The sequence below is a fragment of the Convolutriloba macropyga genome, chromosome 6 (genome assembly GCF_964194025.1).
Source record: "Convolutriloba macropyga chromosome 6, txConMacr16.3, whole genome shotgun sequence".
Lineage (NCBI taxonomy): Eukaryota > Metazoa > Xenacoelomorpha > Acoela > Convolutidae > Convolutriloba > Convolutriloba macropyga.
In genome coordinates, this window is record NC_134473.1 from 23,148,984 (window position 1) to 23,164,775 (window position 15,792).

The following is a 15,792-nucleotide window of genomic DNA, read 5'->3' on the forward strand; positions in this document are numbered from 1 at the left end:
ACTAATGTCTCTCAAGTACCAACATAGCCAGTAAATTGTCAGAAAATAGCCTCCATTGAACCTCTTGACGCAAATCGGGATTTAAACAAAGGAAAAAAGAATAGATAGAAATTGAGAATTTTAGTCAAAAAGTGTTCAAAAGTGTCACAACAAAACAACATAGCCAGCAGATTGCCAGAATATAGCCGCCGTTGACGCGCTTGAAGCACATCGGGATTGCAACATAAAAAGAAAAAAGAAGAGATTGATATTGAAAAAAAAATCCTAAGCTTTCTTATGCATTCCTAAGTCTCAAAAAATGTTCTAATTCAGTGTGCAGATTCTAAACCTATACTTACTTCAGCTTCCAAACTTAAGGGTATTCAGCGTAATACTAATATCAGCAAGAAATCGCTCTAATGAACTTTGATAACCTAATGCCCTATGACTTAATGACCGGGCATTTTTCCGTTCTCTTTCGATTTTGATCTCTTGACCTTGACTGTATTCACAGCATTGCCTAATTGAATGCTTGAAAGAATTTAAAATCCAATTAGGTGAAACAGTGAGTGAAGTAAGCCAGAGGTCAAATGTGAAAATCGTGACTTATGTAAAACGAAAAACGTGATCAATAGGTAAAGCGAATTCAAAAAAAGGAGAGCGCCTAAATAATAGCCACTTGATAGGCTGACGGTTGCTATTAATAAAACGACTAACGTCGGAAAAATTCCTCTCAAACTATCAGCAAGCGGTTGGCGCGCGTGCGTGGGGCGGTAAACTTGAAGATTAAGAACCGCCCTTGACACCATGGAATTGTCTCCTTAAAAAGTTTAATGAATAACATAAGTAGAGATTAGTAAGGCGTAAGGTTCTAAGAGAGCTGCTCAGCCACCTATTGTCCTCAATGATTTACCTGTTCATCCTTTTTGAGGACAAAAAGTTACAGATCAGGTGAAAATCGGTCAGATAAAAATCGTTCGAGCAAAAATCGCAAAAAGACCACAACACTAATATAATTACTACAAACTTCTTTTGAGAACAATTAAAAACAACTGAACTTTATTATTTTGCAATCCAGGTTCACTAAAATTTCATAGCAATTCTCCTGTCAAAAAAAAAGAAAAAACAATTTAAATATCAAGACATTTCAATCTTCTGCCAAAATTTCAAAACATTGCTAAAAAGCAATTAAGAAACAAGTTCTAAGTAAATCTTAGAAGCCTTAGATTCAAAGCAAAATGGAAGGAACAATAAAATAAAACACCGCAAAATCTTATTAATTCAAGTAAAAATTAAAAACATCGCGTCTAAAATAGAGTAATTGAAAAGTGACAATAAGCAACAGGGGTCATATGTACGGATTACAAAACACTCCACTCAAAGATTGAAAATTAAAGAAATTACGAAGTGAATCGATTTTGCACCTAAAACTCTCAAATCATGCTCCCCAAATTATTTAATATCAGTTTCAGGTTATGTAATAAAGATGCAGCGTGAATCAAAATAGCTTCTACACAAAAGAAGCAAAAATTGGAGCCAAATAAAAACGGCTGAAAACGATTATCTATATGCGCTATTTTCTCAAAAACACAAACCAAAGACAAAGATTCTTTCCCTCTATGCAGCGCATGATCAATAAAATCCCTCGCTCAGAAAAAAATAGTTCATATGGCAATTTCACTCACTATTGCCTTCGGGTCAAAACACAGCCTGCACAAATAGTACTTCCGATAAAAAACAAACCGACTAACGTCGGAAAAATTGCTCTCGAATGACAAGCTGCGCAATTTAATTCAGGGGCTGTAGCCTGGATAAACTTTTCGTTATGAGTGCGAAAACATCAGCCGAAGGTAGGATTCGAATCCCGACCTCCTGAATCCGATTCCGTCGCTTCGACAGTTATTCACCACTCGGTTAACAAGGCCTTATCAACAACTCTTCAACAATCAGTTTTGTTTAAACAGCAAACTTTATTCGGAGAGCAATTCAAAATCACTCAAAAATTAAGAAATGCGTTAAAAAGTCACTTGAGAAGTCAAAGATTATTCTAGCAGAAAAGCGCAAAACGTTCCAGAGAAAAACTCGCAGAAAAGACGACACACACGTTAACAATAATTGCTTCTCATTCGAGAGCAAATAAATAACATAGCCGGCAGATTGCCGGAAAATATCCGCCTCTGACGCGCTTGATGTACATCGGGATTGAAACCGAAAAAGAAAAGGATTTTGACCGAATTTTTTCTTTTTTTCAGTGTCAAAAGTGCTCTAATTTGCCGTGCAGATTCAGTTAGATTCTAAACCTATACTTCAGCTTCCAAACTTAAGGGTATTCAGCTTAATACTAATATCAGCTAGAAATCGCTCTAATGAACTTTGATAACCTAATGCCCTATGACTTAATGACCGGGCTTTATCCGTTCTCTTTCGATTTTGATCTCTTGACCTTGACTGTATTCACAGCATTGCCTAATTGAATGTTTGAAAGAATTTAAAATCCTTTCAGTTGAAACAGTGAGTGAGGTAAGTCAGAAGTCAAACGTGAAAATCGTGACTTATGTAAAACGAAAAATGTGATCAAATGGTTTAGCAAATAAAAAACATAGCAGGACAAGTCCTGACGTACAATTCAAAGAATTTTCATTGACTAAACAGAAAACTAGACCTAGAACGGACTATGAATCGATTGGGAAAACCATTAAGAAAAAAGTCCGATCCAAAAAAAAATCGAAAAAACATAGCCGGCAGATTGCCGGAATAGCTGCGAAATAGACTTGCGTGCCGTAAAATACAGATGGAAAAAGATACAGAAGTGAGTTGATAATAGTTATCGCCGCCGCCTATAAAACTTACAAGTTTATTTCAAAGGAGGTTGTTTTTGGGTGCAAAAAAATTTTCCCTGTCGTGTCTCGAACCGGCGATCTCCGGCTTAACAGCCAGTCGCCTTAACCACTCGGCTGTCGGACCATACAATCAGTTTTCTTACAATCAACTTTGTTTTAGGAACAGATTCTGTTTCTGAATAACCGCAATTTAGGTCACGCAGAAAGCGTGAAATCAAGCGCGAAAAAGCCATTTAAGCAGTGACGAGACAGAATGTTCTAGAACAAATGTAAAACGAAAATAAAGCGTCAGACGACGAAACAAAAAAAACCAAGAGCACCGCAATATAGCTACGCTCAGCTTACAGCGTCGCAGCTATAAAAAAAAATCAAAGTGAAATTGCCGCATGTGAACAAAAAAACCACTATCGATAAAGCGAATTTTTGTTCAAACACCGTATTCTCACTCTACTTTAAAATTAGAGCGAAAAAATTTCACGCCGCAAAACCACTCGCTTTTTCGCTCCATTTCCTGTTTCGGCGTGACCAAAATCACTACTCCAATTTGACTTCAAAAATCATGAAAATGTGTGAACAGATCTTAAAAAAAAAAGACAGCGCCCCAATACAATTCAAATTCTTTGAGTTGTAAAAAACGAGAGCGCCTAAAAATTAGACGCAGAGAGGCTCAAGGGCAGAGAGGCAGAGAGGCTTTTAAAGAGCTTATAATATTCAATAGCGGAAAATTAAAAATTAAAACGCTTTGTTAAACTCGATTTAATTACATATCAAGTTTGCTTTCTAAAAAAGTAATAGCAGACGTCAAATTATTGAGTGGGGCGCGCCATGTGAGTTAAAATCACAAACTTATCACACATCTGAACAAAAAACCTAAACAACGCAGAAGCAAATGTCACGCAAGATATTCAACTAAAGAGAGGGAGAACTCACAAAGTGACAAAAGTAGCACTTTGACTTCTTGGCGCGTAATCAAACGGAACGAAGAGAACGAATTACAAAAAAATCTAACGACTGAAAGATAATCCAAAGAAATGAAATAACTGGTGACCTGATTATCAACAAACTTGTACAAATATCAAACTTTGACAGTCAAGAAAAAGTAAGACCCCAAATGCGCACAAATTGAAAAACATAGCCGGCAGATTGCCGGAATAGCTGCGAAAGAATAGACCTGCGTGCCATATAATAGAGATAGAAACAGATACAGATCTAAATTGAAAAAGAATTGACGCCGCTCAAAAAACTAGGCTAAAAACATTCAGCAATAAATTAATACAGCTTGTTAAAATTCATTCCACAGAAGCCTCTTATTAGGGACCTTTACTGCACATAGGAGTTCCTTTGACCTTAAACAAATTCAAATTAAACTTAAGTTTTAAAGTGCAAAAGTCATTTTATTGAGTGAGGTAAGTCATGTATGATCAAAATCTAATCACGCAAATAACCTAAAATCTTTCGCAAAAGCGAGTGAGAAATGACGTCACGCGCGCAAATGCCGTTAGTGAGAAGAAGAAGTCATTCAGAAAATTTGACTTTTTCAGCTTTGCGGTGTGAACAAATGTAAAACGAAAAAAGAGCGTCAGACGACGAAACAAAAAAAAAACCAAGAGCACCGCAATATAGCTACGCTCAGCTTACAGCTTCGCAGCTATAATAAAAAGTACCTGTAATCTAAATTTTTCATTTCCGATATCTATTGCTTTACTCAGACTTGAAGTCAATAAGACTTAGTCATCTCTTTAAATTGAAGTAAAAAGATCAATTTCAGAATGAGGACGTCGTTTCTGGGAGAGGTGAAAGTAAAAAAAAGTCAATATCAGAGTGAAGATGTCATTTTGGAGAGATAAGTCACGTGCGACCAAAAATTGAATAACGCGAATGAACAAAAGTCTCGCTCCCCAAAGAGTGAAAAATGACGTCACGCACGCAATTCAGTTGAAATTGCATGAACGAATGAACAAAAAGTAGATTTAAAGTGATTGTGAAGTCATATGGTCTTGGGAAAAATCTTGACAACAAAAAAATTCAGCTGGACAAGTCCTGACGTACAATTCAAAGAATGTTCATTGACTTAACAAAAAATAGACCTAGACCCGGATATGATTAAATTGGGAAAACCATAACCAATAATAATCAGATAAAATAATGAAAACTGAAAAGCAATGTCAAAATGCCGCATGTGAACAAAAAAACTCTAGCGAGAAATAGAATTTTCGTTCAAACAAGAAAACCGGCCATAGATTGAACTATGAATGGACTGGGAAAACCATTTAGAAAATAATCCCAACCAAAATCGAAAAACAGTAACAATTAATGTGAAATTGCCTCATGTGAACTGAACAAAAAGGCACTAGCGACAAACCCAAGTTTTGTTCAAACACCGTTAAAAATATAGTGAAAAAAATCACGCTGCAAAGCCACGCGCTTCTTCGCGCCAAAACCACTACTCCGATTTGATTTCAAAAATCATGAAAATGTTTGAAGAGATCTTAAACAAAAAGAGAGCGCCCCAAAACAATTCAAACTCTTTCAATTGTAAGAACCAAGAGAAGGTCAATAATAGCCCCAATTGTCGCTTTGCGGCTATTAAGAAGCAATACCAAAAAATTTTCCAACAATTTTTTTGAAAAAACAGTTAGAGTCGAAGTTATAGCAACCATTAGCTATGAACTAAACAGATTTTTTTGAATCTCATATGCTTTATTAGCAACCGACGAGACCCGGCACTCTGTCACAAAAAAGCCCCAATATTTTTCGTAGAAACCATTAGCTCTGAAATAAACATATTGATTCGAATCACTAAGTCCCAAATAGCGACCGATGAGAGCTGTCCCTAATGGGACTCAGCCAAAAGAACACAATTAAAAACAAATACGAGCAAAATCAAAATTTTTTCTAACATTCTTTAAGAGAACTAGCATCAGATTTGTTGACGACAACCGCTTTGATCTCGATTATAGTTACCTTATCATGCGAGTTGCATGGCATTTTCTCACTCTACTTTCAAAATAAGAGTGGAAAAATGTCATGCCGCAAAACCACGCGCTTTTTCGCTCCACTTCCTGTTTCGGCGTGACCAAAATCACTGCCCTAATTTGACTTCAAAAATCATGGAAATGTGTGAACACACCTTAAAAATAAAGACAGCACCATAATACAATTCAAAATCTTTGAATTGTAAACACCAAGTGAAGGCCAAAATCGCTGTCCAGCTATTAACAAGCAATACCCAAATACTTGCCAACAATTTTTGGAAAAAGAAAATAGCGTCAAAGTTATAGCAATCATTAGCTAGGAACTAAAAAGATTATGTCTTATTAGAAACCGACGAGACCTGTCCTTAACGGCATTGTAAAAAAAGCGCTAAAATTTTTTGAAAAATGTGTCTTATTAAAAACCGACGAGACCTGTCCTTAACGGCATTGTAAAAAGCGCTAAAATTTTTTGAAAAATGTGTCTTATTAAAAACCGACGAGACCTGTCCTTAACGGCATTGTAAAAGCGCTAAAATTTTTTGAAAAATATCAACGAAAATGTAGAAACCATTAGCTCCGAATTAAGCATATTTATTCGAATCACTTAGTCTCAAATAGGAACCAATGAGACCTGACCATAATAAGACTATGCCATAAGAACACAATTAAAACAACTACGAGCAAGACCAAAACTTTTTCGAGCATTTTTTATGAAAAATAGCGTCAAATTTGTTGACGCCGATCACTTTGAACTCGATTAAAGCTTATCTTATTATGCGGTTTGCATGGCACTTTCTCACTGTAATTTAAAAAAAAGAGTAAAAAATTTTTCACGCCGCAAAACCACTCGATGTTTTGCCCCACTTACTTTTTCGGCGTAACCAAATTCACTACTCCAATTTGACTTCAAAAATAATGAAACTCTGTGAACAGATCTTACACAAAAAGACAACGACCCAATACAATTCAAATCTTTTGAATTGTAAATACCAAGAGAAAGCCAATAATAGCCCAAGCTAACGCTGTGCGGCTATTAACAAGCAATACCCAAATATTTGCCAATATTTTTTGGAAGAAAATAGCATTGAAGTTATAGCAACCATTAACTATGAAGTGAACAGATTTTTTAAAATCACATATGCCTTATTAGCAACCGAAAAGACCTGTACTTAACAGCACTATGTCACAAAAAAACGCAAACAATTTTTTTAAAAAAGCAACATATTTGTGGAAACCCTTAGCTCTGAATTAAACAGATTGATTCGAATCATTTTGTCCCAAATAGCAACCGATGAGACCTGTCCCAAAACCAAAGTTTTTCTAGCATATTTGACAGGAACTAGCGTCAAATTTGTTGACGCCAATCGCTTTGATCTCAATTATAGTTTATCTTATAAAGCGGGTTGCATCGCATTTTCTCACTCTACTTTAAAATTAGAGTTAAAAAAATTTGGAACGAAAATAGCGTCAAAGTCATAGCAACCATTAGCTATGGAATAAACAGATTTCTTTGAATCACATATGCCTTATTATTAACCGACCAGACCTGTCCATAACGGCACTATGTCAAAAATGCATTGTTTTTTGAAAACTAATAGCAGTTGTAGAAACCATTAGCTCTCAAATTAACATATTGATTCGAATCACTAAATTCCTAATAGCAACCGATGAGACCTTTCCCTAAGGGGATTAAGCCATACAAACACAACTAAAAAATGAGCAAACCCAAACTTTTTCTGGCAATTTATAAGAGAAATAGCGTCAAATTTGTGGACGCCAATCGCTTTGATCTCCATTATAGCTTCACTTATTATGAGGGCTGCATGGCGTTTTCTCACTCTACTTTACAATTAGAGAAAAAATTACGCAGCAAAACCACTCGCTTTTTCGCTCCACTTGTTTCGGATTGACCAAAATCACTGCTCCAAAATAACTTCAAAAATCATGGAAATGTGGTAACAGAACTTAAACAAAAAGACAAAGCCACAATACAATTCTAATTCTTTCTATTGAAAAAACTAAGAGAAGGCCGAAAATAGTCCCATCTATCGCTGTGCGGCTATTAAAAAGCAATATCCAAATACTTGCCAGCACGTTTTTGGAAAAAAATAGGGTCAAAGTTATAGCAACCATTATCTGTGAACTAAACAGGTTATTTTGAATCACATATGCTTTATTAGCAATCGACGCTACCTGTCCCTAATGGGACTAAGCCATAAGAACACAATCAAAAACACACGAGCAAATGCTAAACATTTTTAGCAATTTTTAAGGGAAATGGCGTCGTATTTGTTGACGTCAATCGATTTGATCTCGATGACAGCTTATCATGCGGGTTGCATGGCATTTTCTCACTCTACTTTAAAATTAGGGTGAAAAAACTTCACGCCGCAAAACCACTCGCTTTTTCGCTACACTTCCTGTTTGTTTTGGCGTGACAAGAATCACTACTCCAATTTGACTTCAAAAATCATGGAAATGTGTGAACACACAGTAAAAATAAAGACAGCACCATAATACAATTCAAAATCTTTGAATTGTAAAAACCAAGAGAAGGCCAATAATAGCCCCAGCTATCGCTGTCCAGCTATTAACAAGCAATACCCAAATATTTGCCAACAATTTTTTGGAAAAAGAAAATAGCGTCAAAGTTATAGCAATCATTAGCTAGGAACTAAAAAGATTATTTTGCATCACATATGCCTTATTAGCAACCGACGAGACCGGTCCTTAACGGCATTGTAAAAAGCGCTAAAAATTGAAAAATATCAACCATAAGCTCCGAATTAAGCGTATTTATTCGAATCACTTAGTCTCAAATAGCAACCAATGAGACCTGACCATAATAAGACTATGCCATAAGAACACAATTAAAACAACTACGAGCAAGACCAAAACTTTTTCGAGCATTTTTTATGAAAAATAGCGTCAAATTTGTTGACGCCGATCACTTTGAACTCGATTAAAGCTTATCTTATTATGCAGTTTGCATGGCGCTTTCTCACTGTACTTTAAAAAAAGAGTAAAAAATTTTCACGCCTCAAAACCACTCGATGTTTTGCAACTGAATTTTCACGCCCCACTTACTTTTCCGGCGTGACCAAACTCACTACTCAATTTTGACTTCAAAAATAATGAAAATCTGTGAACAGATCTTACACAAAAAGACAACGACCCAATACAATTCAAATCTTTTTAATTGTAAATACCAAGAGAAAGCCAATAATAGCCCAAGCTATCGCTGTGCGGCTATTAACAAGCAATACCCAAATATTTGCCAATATTTTTTGGAAGAAAATAGCATTGAAGTTATAGCAACCATTAGCTATGAAGTAAACAAAATTTTAAAAATCACATATGCCTTATTAGCAACCGACGAGACCTGTACTTAACAGCACTATGTCACAAAAAAAGCATACAATTTTTTTTTAAAAAGCAACATATTTGTGGAAACCCTTAGCTCTGAATTAAACAGATTGATTCGAATATTTAGTCCCAAATAACAACCGATGAGACCTGTCCCAAAACCAAAGTTTTTCTAGCATATTTGAAAAGAACTAGCGTCAAATTTGTTGACGCCAATCGCTTTGATCTCAATTATAGTTCATCTTATCATGCGGGTTGAATCGCATTTTCTCACTCTACTTTAAAATTAGAGTTAAAAAAATTTGGAACGAAAATAGCGTCAAAGTAATAGCAACCATTAGCTATGGAATAAACAGATTTCTTTGAATCACATATGCCTTATTATTAACCGACCAGACCTGTCCATAACGGCACTATGTCAAAAATGCGCTGTTTTTTGAAAACTAATAGCAGTTGTAAAAACCATTAGCTCTCAAATAAACATATTGATTGAAATCACTAAATTCCTAATAGCAACCGATGAGACCTTTCTCTAAGGGGATTAAGCCATACGAACACAACTAAAAACAAAAATTTATCGGTTTATGCCTTCTCTGTTGATTTTGATCTTTTGACCTTGACTGTATTCACTACATTTTCATAATTCAATGTTCAAAGTGTCACAACAAAACAACATAGCCAGCAGATTGCCAGAATATAGCCGCCGTTGACGCGCTTGAAGCACATCGGGATTGCAACAAAAGAAGAGCTGGATATTGAAAAAAAAATCCTAAGCTTTCCTATGCATTCCTAAGTCTCAAAAAATTTTCTAATTCAGTGTTCAGTTTTACTTAGATTCTGAATCTATACTTACTTCAGCTTCCAAACTTGAGGGTATTCAGCTTAATACTAATATCAGCTAGAAATCGCTCTAATGAACTTTGATAACCTAATGCCCTATGACTTAATGACCGGGCTTTATCCGTTCTCTTTCGATTTTGATCTCTTGACCTTGACTGTATTCACAGCATTGCCTAATTGAATGTTTGAAAGAATTTAAAATCCTTTCAGTTGAAACAGTGAGTGAGGTAAGTCAGAAGTCAAACGTGAAAATCGTGACTAATGTAACACGAAAAATGTGATCAAATGGTGAAGCAAATTAAAAAAACGAGAGCGCCTAAGAATTAGACGCAGAGAGGCTCAAGGAGGCCTTTAAAGAGCTTATAATATTCAATAGCGGAAAATTAAAAATTAAAACGCTTTGTTAAACTCGATTTAATTACATATCAAGTTCGCTTTCTCAAAAGGTAATAGCAGACGTCAAATTATTGAGTGGGGCGCGCCATGTGAGTTATAATCACAAACTTATCACACATCTGAACAAAAAACCTAAACAACGCAGAAGCAAATGTCACGCAAGATATTCAACTAAAGAGAGGGAGAACTCACAGAGTGACAAAAGTAGCACTTTGACTTCTTGGCGCGTAATCAAACGGAAGGAAAGAGAACGAATTACAAAAAAATCTAACGACTGAAAAAAAATCCAAAGAAATGAAATAACTGGTGACCTGATTATCAACAAACTTGTACAAATATCAAACTTTGACAGTCAAGAAAAAGTAAGACCCCAAATGCGCAAAAATTGAAAATAAAAAATGCCTGTAATCTAAATTTTTAATTTCCGATATCTATTGCCTTACTCAGACTTGAAGTCAATAAGACTTAGTCATCTCTTTAAATTGAAGTAAAAAGATCAATCTCAGAGTGAGGACGTCGTTTTTGGTAGAGGTGCCTGACCAAGTAAAAAAAGTCAATATCAGAGTGAAGATGTCATTTTGGAGAGATAAGTCACGTGTGACCAAAAATTGAATAACGCGAATGAACAAAAGTCTCGCTCCCCAAAGAGTGAAAAATGACGTCACGCACGCAATTCAGTTGAAATTGCATGAACGAATGAACAAAAAGTAGATTTAAAGTGATTGTGAAGTCATATGGTCTTGGGAAAAATCTTGACAACGAAAAAAATCAGCAGGACAAGTCCTGACGTACAATTCAAAGAATGTTCATTGACTAAACTAAAAATAGACCTAGACCCGGATATGAGTGAATTGGGAAAACCATTACCAACAATAATCAGATAAAATAAAGAAAACTGAAAAGCAATGTCAAGCGAGAAATAGAATTTTCGTTCAAACAAGAAAACCGGGCATAGATTGAACTATGAATGGACTGGGCAAAACCATTTAGAAAATAATCCCAACCAAATCGAAAAACAGTAACAATTAATGTGAAATTGCCTCATGTGAACAAAAAAGCACTACCGAAGTTTTCTTCAAACACCGTTAAAAATATAGTGAAAAAAATCACACTGCAAAGCCACCCGCTACTTCGCCTCAAAACCACTACTCCGATTTGATTTCAAAAATCATGAAAATTTTTGAACAGATCTTAAGCAAAAAGACAGCGCCCCAAAACAATTCAAACTATTTCAATTGTAAAAACCAAGAGAAGGCCAATAATAGCCCCAGCTGTCGCTTTGCGGCTATTAAGAAGCAATACCAAAATATTTTCCAAAAATTTTTTTGAAAAAACAATTAGAGTCGAAGTTATACCAACCATTAGCTATGAACTAAACAGATTTTTTTGAATCTCATATGCTTTATTAGCAACCGACGAGACCCGGCATTCTGTCACAAAAAAAACCCAATAATTTTTTGTAGAAACCATTAGCTCTGAATTAAACATATTGATTCGAATCACTAAGTCCCAAATAGCGACCGATGAGAGCTGTCCCTAATTGGACTCAGCCAAAAGAACCATTAAAACAAACACGAGCAAAATCAAAAATTTTTCTAACATTCATTAAGAGAACTAGCGTCAGATTTGTTGACGACAATCGCTTTGATCTCGATTATAATTACCTTATCATGCGAGTTGCACGGCATTTTTCTCACTCTACTTTTAAAATAAGAGTGGAAAAATGTCATGCCGCAAAACCACGCGCTTTTTCGCTCCACTTCCTGTTTCGGCGTGAACAAAATCACTACCCTAATTTGACTTCAAAAATCATGTAAATGTGTGAACACACCTTAAAAATAAACACAGCACCATAATACAATTCAAATACTTTGAATTGTAAAAACCAAGTGAAGGCCAATAATAGCCCCAGCTATCGCTGTCCAGCTATTGACAAGCAATACCCAAATATTTGGCAACATCTTTTTGGAAAAAGAAAATAGCGTCAAAATTATAGCAATCATTAGCTAGGAACTAAAAAGATTATTTTGCATCACATATGCCTTATTAGCAACCGACGAGACCTGTCCTTAACGGCATTGTAAAAACAGCGCTAAAAATTTTTAAAAAATATCAACGAAGTTGTAGAAACCATTAGAAGCATTCGAAATTAAGCATATTTATTCGAATCCCTTAGTCTTAATTAGCAACCAATGAGACCTGTCCCTAATAAGACCAAGCCATAAGAACACAATTAAAACAACTACGAGCAAGACCAAAACTTTTTCGAGCATTTTTTATGCAAAATAGCGTCGAATTTGTTGACGCTGATCACGACATAGTGTCCAGCAATTAGCCCGGAAAAAAGGAGTATCAATTACACAGTAGACTCTAAAAGTGCATAAAAACTTCTTTCCATAACCAAACCTAAAATGTAGAGAGAACAAAATTTAACACCGACGCCATATCATAACAAAGATTGTGCCTTTGATACCAGAGGTGATTTTGGAGCTTTATATCGATATATTCAAAATAAGCTCGCAATTTATTTGACCGAAAACAGGTTGCTGAGCCAATATAAACAAATCCGACAACTGCTGGAAAACAGCCTCCGTTGACCCGCTTGACGCACATCGGGATTGAAACAGAAAACATAACCAGCAGATCGCCGGAAAATAGCCGCGATAGACGCTTATGAGCTTCCATGAATTAAAAACATACCCGGCAGATTGCCGGAAAATAGCCGCCGTTGATTCCCATAACCAAGATTGGGATTGAAAGAAGATAAACTAGTTAAACAAAATGATTTTTGTACAAACAATTTCAAAGTGCGAACCATTTTGATGGCCATTTGGAGCATACTCCTTCTTCGTAGTGAGACGACACATGGGCTAATATCAATACCAATAAACATTAGAGATGGAAACTAAGAACAAAATTCGAGTAACGGGCATCTAAAATTGGGCTTTATGGGTTTATCCCGTTTCTATTTCTGATTTCGTTTTTTGATGCTGACAGTATTCATTTTGAATTGCATTGCTGAGCAACTGCTGTCTCATTTTTAACAGAATGAGAGAAAGTGAAACCATCCTAGAGAATTCAAAAAGATTAACAACTAAAAAAATAAGATAGACAGATCGACCACCAGTCCTTTAACAGACCACTATACTTTTTGGGTTAGATTCGGACTGTCTAATTTGACACATACGGTCTATAAGGAAAAAGCCCTAGAAGATGTTTTTCAAATTTGATATTCAAAAACATAGCCGGCAGACACAGCCGGAATAGCTGCGAAAGAATAGACCTGCGTGCCATATAATAGAGATACAGATCTAAATTGAAAAAAATCGAGGCCGCTCAAAAAAATAGGCTAAAAAACATTCAGCGATAAATTAATAAAGCTTGTTAAAATTTATTCCACAGAAGCCTCTTATTAGAGACCTTTACTGCACATATGAGTTCCTTTGACGTCAAACAAATTCAAATTAAACTTAAGTTTTAAAGTGCAAAAGTCATTTTATTGATTGAGGTAAGTCACGTATGATCAAAATCTAATCACGCAAATAACCTAAACACTTTCGCCAAAACGAGTGATAAATGACGTCACGCGCGCAAAAGCCGTTAGTGAGAGGAAGAAGTCATTCAGAAAATTTGACTTTTCATCTTTCAGAATTTTCATTGACCTAACAAAAAAAAAAAGACCTAGAATGGACTATGAGTGAAATGAAAACACCATTTTAAAAATCAGATAAAAAATAAGAAAAAAAAACAGAAAATCAATGTCAAAACGCCGCTTGTGAACAAAAAACGGCAAAATGGGTAAAGCGAAAAAAAGTTCGACGAAAAAAAAACATTGCCGGAAGAATTCCGGAAACGACTCGAAGTGAAAATCTATTTAAACGCCATCCAACTACTCATCAAACAAAACGTGCCTTCACTAATTTATGATTATCTTGAAACAAAGTCATGAGACAAAAAAGTAAAAACAATCTGTTAAAATATGATAAAAACTCTGATCACATTTTGTTATAAATTGAGATCCCGAAAAAACTATCTCTGCCAAAATGACTGCCTCAAAACAACTAGTACTTACAAAAACCACTTATGTGAATTTTGAAAAAGTACATTATGCTAAAATTATGAAAAAAATAGCTCTTAAAAACAACTTTCACTGAAAAACTGGAAAAAGTTACTAAATTTTTTAATATTTCAAAAACACATAAATCCAAAAAAAAATCCCTTCAGCCAATAGGGTATCCAAATGGTCGCAAAACAATAGACAAGTCATAATAGGCAAAGAAACTTACCTAAAAACAGAAAACAAAAAACTGCAAAAAATTAAGAAAAATAGTTCCAATTTTTGCCATTTTTTTTGTCATATTTCTCAACAAAAAAATGATTCTTACCCATAAAATTGTAACCAATTGTTATCAAAAAATTCTGAAGTAGAAGGGGTTTCCTCAATACACATTTGAGCCAGTAAAACAAAATAATCATCAAAAAATGCGAAAATTAGCCCGAAAATCAGCAAAATACATTAAAAACCTCCCAATTATCATAAAATTCATAAGAATTTCCAGAAACCATCAAACCACTACCGACACCAGCCTAAAGTTAAAACAAAATCATAACCAAACCTCTTAACCAAAAACATACCCGGCAGATTGCCGGAAAATAGCCGCCGTTGATTCCAATAAGCATGATTGGGATTGAACGAATAGAAGATATTGAAAAAAAAGATTCTTGTACAAAGAAATTTTTCAGTCCAATTTATTTTGATGGCATTTCGTAGTTGAACATACTTGTGTTTCTTAGAGAGAGGCTACAGGGGCTACAATCACCATCAATAAGCATAAGAGGTGGTAATTAAGACTTATAGGAACGACGTTCAGATAGCGGGCATCTAAAATTGGGCTTTATGGTTTTATCCCGTTTCTATTTCTGACTTCAATTTTTTATACTGCCTCTGTTCATTTTGAATTGCTTTGCTGAGCAACTAATGTTCAAATTCACTTTTAGCAGAATGAGAGAAGAAGGAAACTAGCCTACAGAAGTCAAAAAGATTTCACGCAAAACGTCGAAAAAGCGGCAAAATGGTAAAGCGAAAAAAATTCGACGAAGTAAAAAAAAATAGGGGCGCAATAATAGCCGGCTGAGAAGATGAGGAGGGCGGCTATTAATAAATGAAAAAAATGCTTTCAAATGCCGCACGTGAACAAAAAAATTTAGCTCGCTTAGAGAAAATTTTTTCACACATCAATTTCTCGCTCTCTCAAAAACAGCGGTATGAACAAAAACCACTCTCTTTTCGCTCCGCTTTTCACTTTTGTTCAGCACCAAAGTCACTCCAAATTTTTTCACGCGTTTCATCTCCCGCTTCAAAAATTCACTCCAAAAATTGATTAAAAAAAAGGACT

The 15,792-nt window shown here is 35.3% G+C and overlaps 2 protein-coding genes across 3 annotated transcripts in view; both read right to left on the minus strand.

Moving 5' to 3' along the window:
• Window positions 1-15,792, minus strand: part of LOC142341581 (uncharacterized) — a 316,826-nt gene that overhangs the window by 233,888 nt on the left and 67,146 nt on the right. The window lies entirely within an intron of this gene.
• The window catches only part of LOC142341580 (uncharacterized), an 88,105-nt gene that overhangs the window by 8,829 nt on the left and 63,484 nt on the right, over window positions 1-15,792 (minus strand). The window lies entirely within an intron of this gene.